General features: G+C 37.5%; 1 pseudogene; it reads left to right on the top strand.

Moving 5' to 3' along the window:
- The first annotated feature begins 6506 nt into the window (after positions 1 to 6506).
- LOC132267883 (small nucleolar RNA R71) lies at positions 6507 to 6604 on the top strand (annotated as a pseudogene).
- The last annotated feature ends 812 nt before the right edge of the window (positions 6605 to 7416 follow it).

The following is a 7416-nucleotide window of genomic DNA, read 5'->3' on the forward strand; positions in this document are numbered from 1 at the left end:
AAGGGAGAAAGGTAGTGCACGTCGAGGCCTACAATAAACGTTAAGGCCGAAGACTTTTCACCAAGGAAAAGTGGTTCAAAGGAGAAGAGAGAAGGTGGTAGCCATGGCTACCATGAAATCTGGCCAAGAGAGGGGAGGTAGATGGTGAAATTTGACCTTTTGACTTTAAGTCCCCTATTTATAGAAAAACCCTAAAAGTGCCCCGAAAGGGTCCCACCTGGTCCGAAAAAGTGGAATTTAAGCAGACACACTCAAATGACAAAACTTTGTTAATGAAAAAGATTCAAAATGAGAAAATATGAACAATGGAAGAAATGGCGTCGAAAATCGAGTCCCGAGCAGAGAGATATGCCTTAAACAAGTTTGGCGATAACTTGGGTCAAAAATCTCTAAAACTGGGGAAAATGACTGGGAGGAAATTCTAAGAGTTCATGAGTCAACGAAAAGTGAAAACGAATCCGGTATGAGGATCTAGGCTCAAAATAAGGTATTTTGCAATAATTTTCATTAATTGCACAATGGCCCCTACAAAAAGGGTTAACTATAGTAATGGCCCCGAATGAAAATATCTTCTAAAAATATTTTCCTAAAAACCCCTGAAATAAAATATCTTTAAAAGATATTTATGAAAAATACCCCAAGAAAAGAGAAAGTTTCCAAAGAATTGTGCATCCATGCTTCTATGAACACCGGGAGCAACTAGAGTACTTTCTTATAAAAGTAAAGATACGTATTTCGTGGAAACCACATAGAATGAAGATATGTGAAGTCAAAAACTAACTCTAAGCATGAAAAGTGAGATTATACCAACAAAGTGACAAACAAGGAAAAGACGAAACAGGGAAAAGGACGAAAAATGTATAGTGTCCAGAAAGTGAAAATGCGAAAATGACTTAGTCCTTAAAGGAAGTTGTCAATCCACACGAAAGAGTCTCATAAACCATTTCTGAGCACTCGAGGCTACACTAAGTGACGAGAAACAGAACTTAGAAAAGAAAATTAAACGAAAAAAAAATTATCCGCAAAATTTCAGGAAAAAGGAAAGGAAGGAAAATGACCGGGTCATTACAAGGAAGCAAACTTAAGAGCTACTCTAGCCCCAAGTAGATGTTTAGCCACTCATTGAAGTAGTCATCCAACGCTCAAGGGCGATCTCCATGGTAGGAATGACCTCCTTCCTGATAGAAACCCTAGAAGAATGGAAGAACTCATAAAATGTGTAAAAACTCTCTAGTCTCTAGCCTCCTCTCTAAGATATGTGATATGAGATGTGTAAAAAATGATCCCTCATGAATGTTGCTCTTAAAATGGCTCCAAATCCTTATATAAGAGGCTCAAGTGTCACACCCAATGGTCTGGACTCATGCACTAGGGCCATTGCAATGATTTCACCATGAGCTAACTTTTAATGATCTGTAATTTGTTTTATTTCATATTTGTGGAGGTTCGATCGATCGAACTGTGGTGAGATTGATCGAACTTAGGTGAGATCCATTGAATGCTGTAGAGATCGATCATCCTTGGTGGCACCTTTTTGGATAAAGACAAATCTCTGAGATATTTTGGGAAAAAGACAAAAGTGGTAGGTGGGGTGGTAGGGTGAGGATAAGATCAAACAATTTTGATCAATCTGAGGAAAGTTGGATCGATTGAAGGTGGTGGAATCTTTTGGATAAGGACAAAGGCTTGGATCCACCTAAAAATGTCTAAATCGATCACCTCCAGATCGATCGAAGAATTGTTGAGATTGATTGAACTTGCTGCTTTTCCACCACTTTACTTCCACTTTACTCCTTTCTTCCATTCAACTTGAGAAAGCTTCTTTAATGCTCATATTAGGCTGAATTAACTTATTTTTGGGATAAGTGCCTGAAAAGGGCAATAACACGAAAATAGTCTAAAACGGAAAAATAAGATAGATAAATGTCCTAGAATACATAAGTTTAAGGGGTTTAAATGCGTACTTTTCAGCGCTCATCACACCCCCAAACTTAAATATTGCTAGTCCCTTGTAATGAACTACGAAGTAAAAGAATTAAATGAACGACTATACAACTATGAACTAGAAAGTAATAAAAGGATAACGTCACTTTCGTAAGGAACATGATTGCATTCAGCATATGCAACAAGCCTTTTAAACCCTTAGGTTACCCCTAGTGGACGAGTAAAGTCTCGTGAGGGTTTCGAGAAATGATACCCACAAGTATTAATCTCATTCTCACTAAAGAGGCACCAATATTGCAAACAAGCATTGGAAGAAAACTACCTCAAGTATGCAATTTTTCAACCATTTCCAAGCAATCTCCCAAAATTTTAACTCCAAGCAAGCAAATATGGTCCTCCAAACATCAAGAAAATGATCATACAATTCAAAACAACTTGAGAGTCCTTTTTTAGTGGACCGGCATCAAATATGTTGCTATCTAATCCAACTAAAGAAATAATCACATCCTTACCTTCAAACTAGCACACAAATCTAGTACCGATCATCAAGATGAAGAATAGACCTTTTATTAAAGCTTTATTTATCTATGTGCGCTTATTCTTTTCACTCGAATTTTTTTTTTTTACTAACCTAAGGATCAAAGATGGAAGTATGGTGCAATGTGTTGATCTATTAAGCTTTCTAGCGATCCATGAGGTTGAGCGTTAGGTTGATGACTCCCACACTAGACAGCTTTAGGGCACTAGGTGTTCAAATGCCCCTGAAGACTTACAAGCTCAAATCAACTAGGCTACTAATCAAAACAACATCCATCTAATCTTTTTTTTTTCTTGAATGAAGGAGTATATTTAAATAAACAAAATATAGTAAAAGGATTCAAGTGAAGGCATACCCTCAATAAACAAAAAGTCCTACACAAGGACACTCACACAAAAATAAAAAATAAAAAAATAATGCAAATAAAGAGCATTACAAAATGTCTCAAGATTAATCCCCAAGACATCTAGTACCTCCCAAAGAATACACTTAGCTAAATCCTTAGCCTCTCTAACACTTTAATTATCAGTTTTAACAACCTCCATCTAATCATTTCCCACTTCTCACCTTTTGGGAGAAGTCCTTACTTTTTTATTGGTTTTGCAACAAATTTTTTTTTTTTTTTTTTTTTTTTTCATAGCATTCAATTATTAACCTAGAGTTTGGGCCCTCCACCTTTTGGCGCGAGAAATTCAGTGCTTGATGAGGCTAGAATCCCGGCTACTCAATGAAAAGGGTTTGTTATCCACCTTTATCAAAATGAAAGCTTTCAATGCACTACTAGCCCAATTTGGATGTAACCAATTCAATAATCAACAAAGCATGTACCCCACAAATGAATACTAGTGTGCACCTGTACTAGTGTAGAATCCTAAAGTGAATCTCAAAACAATCACAAAATCAGGATGATATGGACCACAAATGCAAGTAAGATATCAATCTTTCAAAAAATTTACTCCTGAATGGCATCCACAAGGCATACAAGGAGTATTAGACTCTCAAGTTAAGCAATTTTTAAATTTTAAGCAATATAGTCCTCAAAAGATCAAAATCACAGCTAGTTATAGATCAATCATAGAAAATCCCTCAAATACACAAGTCAAGCTCAAAATTTTGAATTGAAAGCAAACACTGCAAATAACACCCATTACCCCCAAACTTAAACGGCACAGTGTCCTCAGTGTGCAAAGAGAACAAAAGGAAAGAGTATACCAGTGCAACTAAGGCAAAGAATGGCTGGGACACAAATATCTAAAGTGGGTGGTATAACCTCATTAAACTTGGAATTGACTATGGTACTGAAAAGATAGCACTTGGATAAAACTCATCAGATAACAAAGGGATAATAACAGTGCACAGTGGACATGCAAGTGTAAATGGGATAGTAAATGAAGTAAAGAGAGAGGAATAAGAGTGGTCCTAAAAAAAAAAAAATTTGGGCAGCACTCTCTCTCATTGAAGTCACCGGGATGTACTTGATAAATGGAGTCATTCACAGATAAATGTATCAATATAAGGTCCAGACATCCAAAAATATCATGCATAGAGAAAGGGAAATAATGTACAGCACATCACAATATCAAGGCCAATAGACTGGCCGCAAAAATATTATAACATTAGCAATGTAACAGTAATATATTACAGATATATAAAATGATGAGAGTAAAGAGATAGAGAAATCAGGCAGAGGAGGTTGGGCAAGCTGAGCGTGATCCCCAGATATCTCTGGATAAATCCTGCAGCGCATCCATGATGTCTGAGCGGAGAGATGCCACATCAGTGCAAATGGAGGAATAGGGTTGTAAACCCTACGAAACGCACTAGTCTTTAACGTCTCTAGCAAGACGTTGGGCTCTTTTAGCCAAGATCAAATATCTTATTATGCATCCCCTCTTTGACGGGGTGGAATTCACTTTGAACCCCACCTAACAAATGGTTTTCTAGAGAACTTGTTGGATTTGATTCAAAAGACATTGATGGTCCTTTGTCCAAACAACTCTTAGGCTTCCATGCCCTTTCAACACAAGGTTTGCACACATTTTTCTTTGTATTCAAGTTTGAAGATAGACTTTAGGAAATTTAACTTCCAAACGAGGGCTTTTTTTTTTTTTTTTATCAAATTCATTTTCAATACACTCTTCTACAACACACACTTCTTCATGCTTGTCCATTGAATTTGAGTTAGATTAAAAATGTTCAATTTCACTTTCATATGGCTAAATGATATTTTCATTATCCCCGTCCTACAATTGATGTTGGCATTTGAGGTTGCCAAGAAGGGATGGCCAAGGATAACGGGAATTTGGCTCATAGGATTTGGAACTGGTTCTGTGTCAATGACAACGAAATCAAAGGGGAAAAAGAACTTATCAATCTTAATCAAAACATCCTTAATGATACCCTAGGGCTTTTTGATGGATCGGTCGGCTAGTTGCAAAACCACCGACGTCGGTTTTAGGTCTTTTAAGCCCAATTTAACATATACCAAGTATGAAAGAAGGTTAACACTTGCTCCTAAGTCTAAAAGAGCCCAATTAATGACATGGTCACAATAATGCAAGAGGTAGTAGGTGAACCGGGGTCCTTAAACTTTGAGAAAGTATTGTGTTGCAAAATTGAGCTTACTTGCTCGGTCAAGACCACTTTCCTTGGTGCTTGGCTTTTGTTCTTCCTCTTTTAGGGGCAAAGATCTTTTAAGAACTTGGCGTAACCTGGAATGTGCTTAATTGCATCCAAAAGTGGAAGATTGATCTTCACTTGCCAAAACACTTCAACGATTTCATTTGCGTTGGTCTTTTGCTTATCAATAGAAATTGACCCTTTCAAGGCGTCCGGAAATGAAGCCTTCGGCTCAAAAACTTCCTCAAATTCCTTCTTTGAAGCATTTTTAACACAAGACTTTTGCAAATCATTGTTCAATTCATCTTTCCAATCATTTTTGACAACTTTCTTAACAAGATGATCATGCACATGCAATGAAGGAGGAATAAAATGTGAAACGGGACGGGTGTCAACTTTTGGTTATACCGGTTCACTCTCTTCATTGGAAATACCTACTTAGTTGTCAATAATCTTCCCACTTCTCAAGATTGTCCTTGCATTGACATACTCAATTGTGTGACCTTCCGATGAGGAATTAGTCTCCACAAAACATTGTTGCTTTGGTGGTGCATTTAAAGACATTTTCCCTTTCTTTCTAGCATTCAAAGTACTAGCTATTTTCCTGACTTGGGTTTCTAGCTTGGCAATAAATTGAGAATGAGAATGAAGTATTTGAGTGTTCGCCTCTAGAGTGCCTAAAGCGGTTAACACTTTCTCCTCAAAAGCAGGACTCCTAGAATTTCCTTGAGAATAAGGTGATTGATTTAGGAAATGAGAATTAGAGAATTGATTACCACGTGATTAAAAAGATGATCTAAAACCTTGGGAACCTTGGCTTTGCATTGGAGGTGGAACATACTTTCCCTGAAAACCACCTTGGAGAGGGTTTGAACCTTCCCTTTGGCTTTTCTAAGAGAAGTTTGGATGGTTCCTCAAACTCGAATTGTAATGAGTGCGATAAGGATTGTTCCCTTGGTTGACAAATGTAGCATTGACTTGCTCATGGTTTTCTCTTTGCACATGTCCATGGGGACAATTGGAAGTGGAATGTAAAACACTAGAACAAGTCATGCATGATTTATTAAAATTACGATGAGAATGGTTAGGGGAGGAAGACATTTGATTCGCGAGAAGTTTGGTTGATAAAAAATTGATCAAACCTTTGAGATAAGGATTTCATTTTGGCTGTTATGTCATTGGAATTGTCAACTTGATATAAGCCAACATTCTTCCTTCCACCTAGATTTCTACCATTTTTAGAAGATAAAGATCTATGCATTGAATTCTCACTCATACTTTCATGCAATTGCCAAACGTCATTTTCATGCTTGTCAAGATAAGAATCACCCATAGATGCATCAACCCTACCTTGTGATTATCCGGTAAACTTTCAAAGAAATATTAAACTAGTTATCACTTAGGTATGTCATGATGTGGGCACTTCCTAACCAAGTCATTAAACCTTTCCCATGCCTCATAAAACATTTCCCCATCCCCTTGAGAAAATTCATGAATGGAAGTTCTCATAGCATTGGTCTTTGATACCGGGTAGTATTTCTTCAAGAACTCTTGTTGCATTTCTGCCCAAGAAGTTATCAAAAAAGGCCTAAGATTGTTCAACCAATATTTTGCCTTATTCTTAAGGGTAAAAGGAAAAAGTTTGAGTGTTAAAACTTCTTCTGGCATGTCCGTGTATTTCACAGTGGAACACACTTCAAGAAACTCATCCAAATGATTGTAAGGTTCTTCACTTGGAAGTCCATGGGAAGCGTTTGAATGGTTTGCGGTTTAATCTCATAGTGATGTGCTCTAAATGGAGGCAATTGAATGTATGTAGGTGCATTGTATTCATTAGGCACATAATGGTCTCTAAAAGCAATGGGAGGATTCACAATCGGTGGTGTTACATAAACACCTTGATTAACTTGAACCATGGGAGGTTGTGGAGCAAAAATTGGCTGAGGCATTCCTAATGGAATTTGGCCTTGTTGTTGTGGTAGGATGAATGGTCTAGGCATGCCTAATGGTACTTGGATGTTGTCAAGATGCACATTAGGGTGGAGGATGCCTTGCTGGTCTATGTGACCAGGGTTTTCCACATGGTTGTTATGTTGCTCCTCCATTGATGAAACGGAGTGATGCGAACTACCTCTTCCCCTAGGATTACGAACAACCGATTTAGGATGCAAATTAGGAGGGACAAGAGTAGGATTTAATGACCTACGACCATGCATGCACTAGCAAAATAAATAACAATCACTTCGCCCCCAGAACAAATCAATCAACAAACATTCTCCACATACATTTGACCCATACTCCCATATTTGAACAAT

This window comes from Cornus florida, unplaced genomic scaffold (assembly GCF_030987335.1).
Source record: "Cornus florida cultivar Cherokee Brave unplaced genomic scaffold, ASM3098733v1 CherokeeBrave_3.0.0_Hap2_Chr07, whole genome shotgun sequence".
Taxonomy (NCBI): domain Eukaryota; kingdom Viridiplantae; phylum Streptophyta; class Magnoliopsida; order Cornales; family Cornaceae; genus Cornus; species Cornus florida.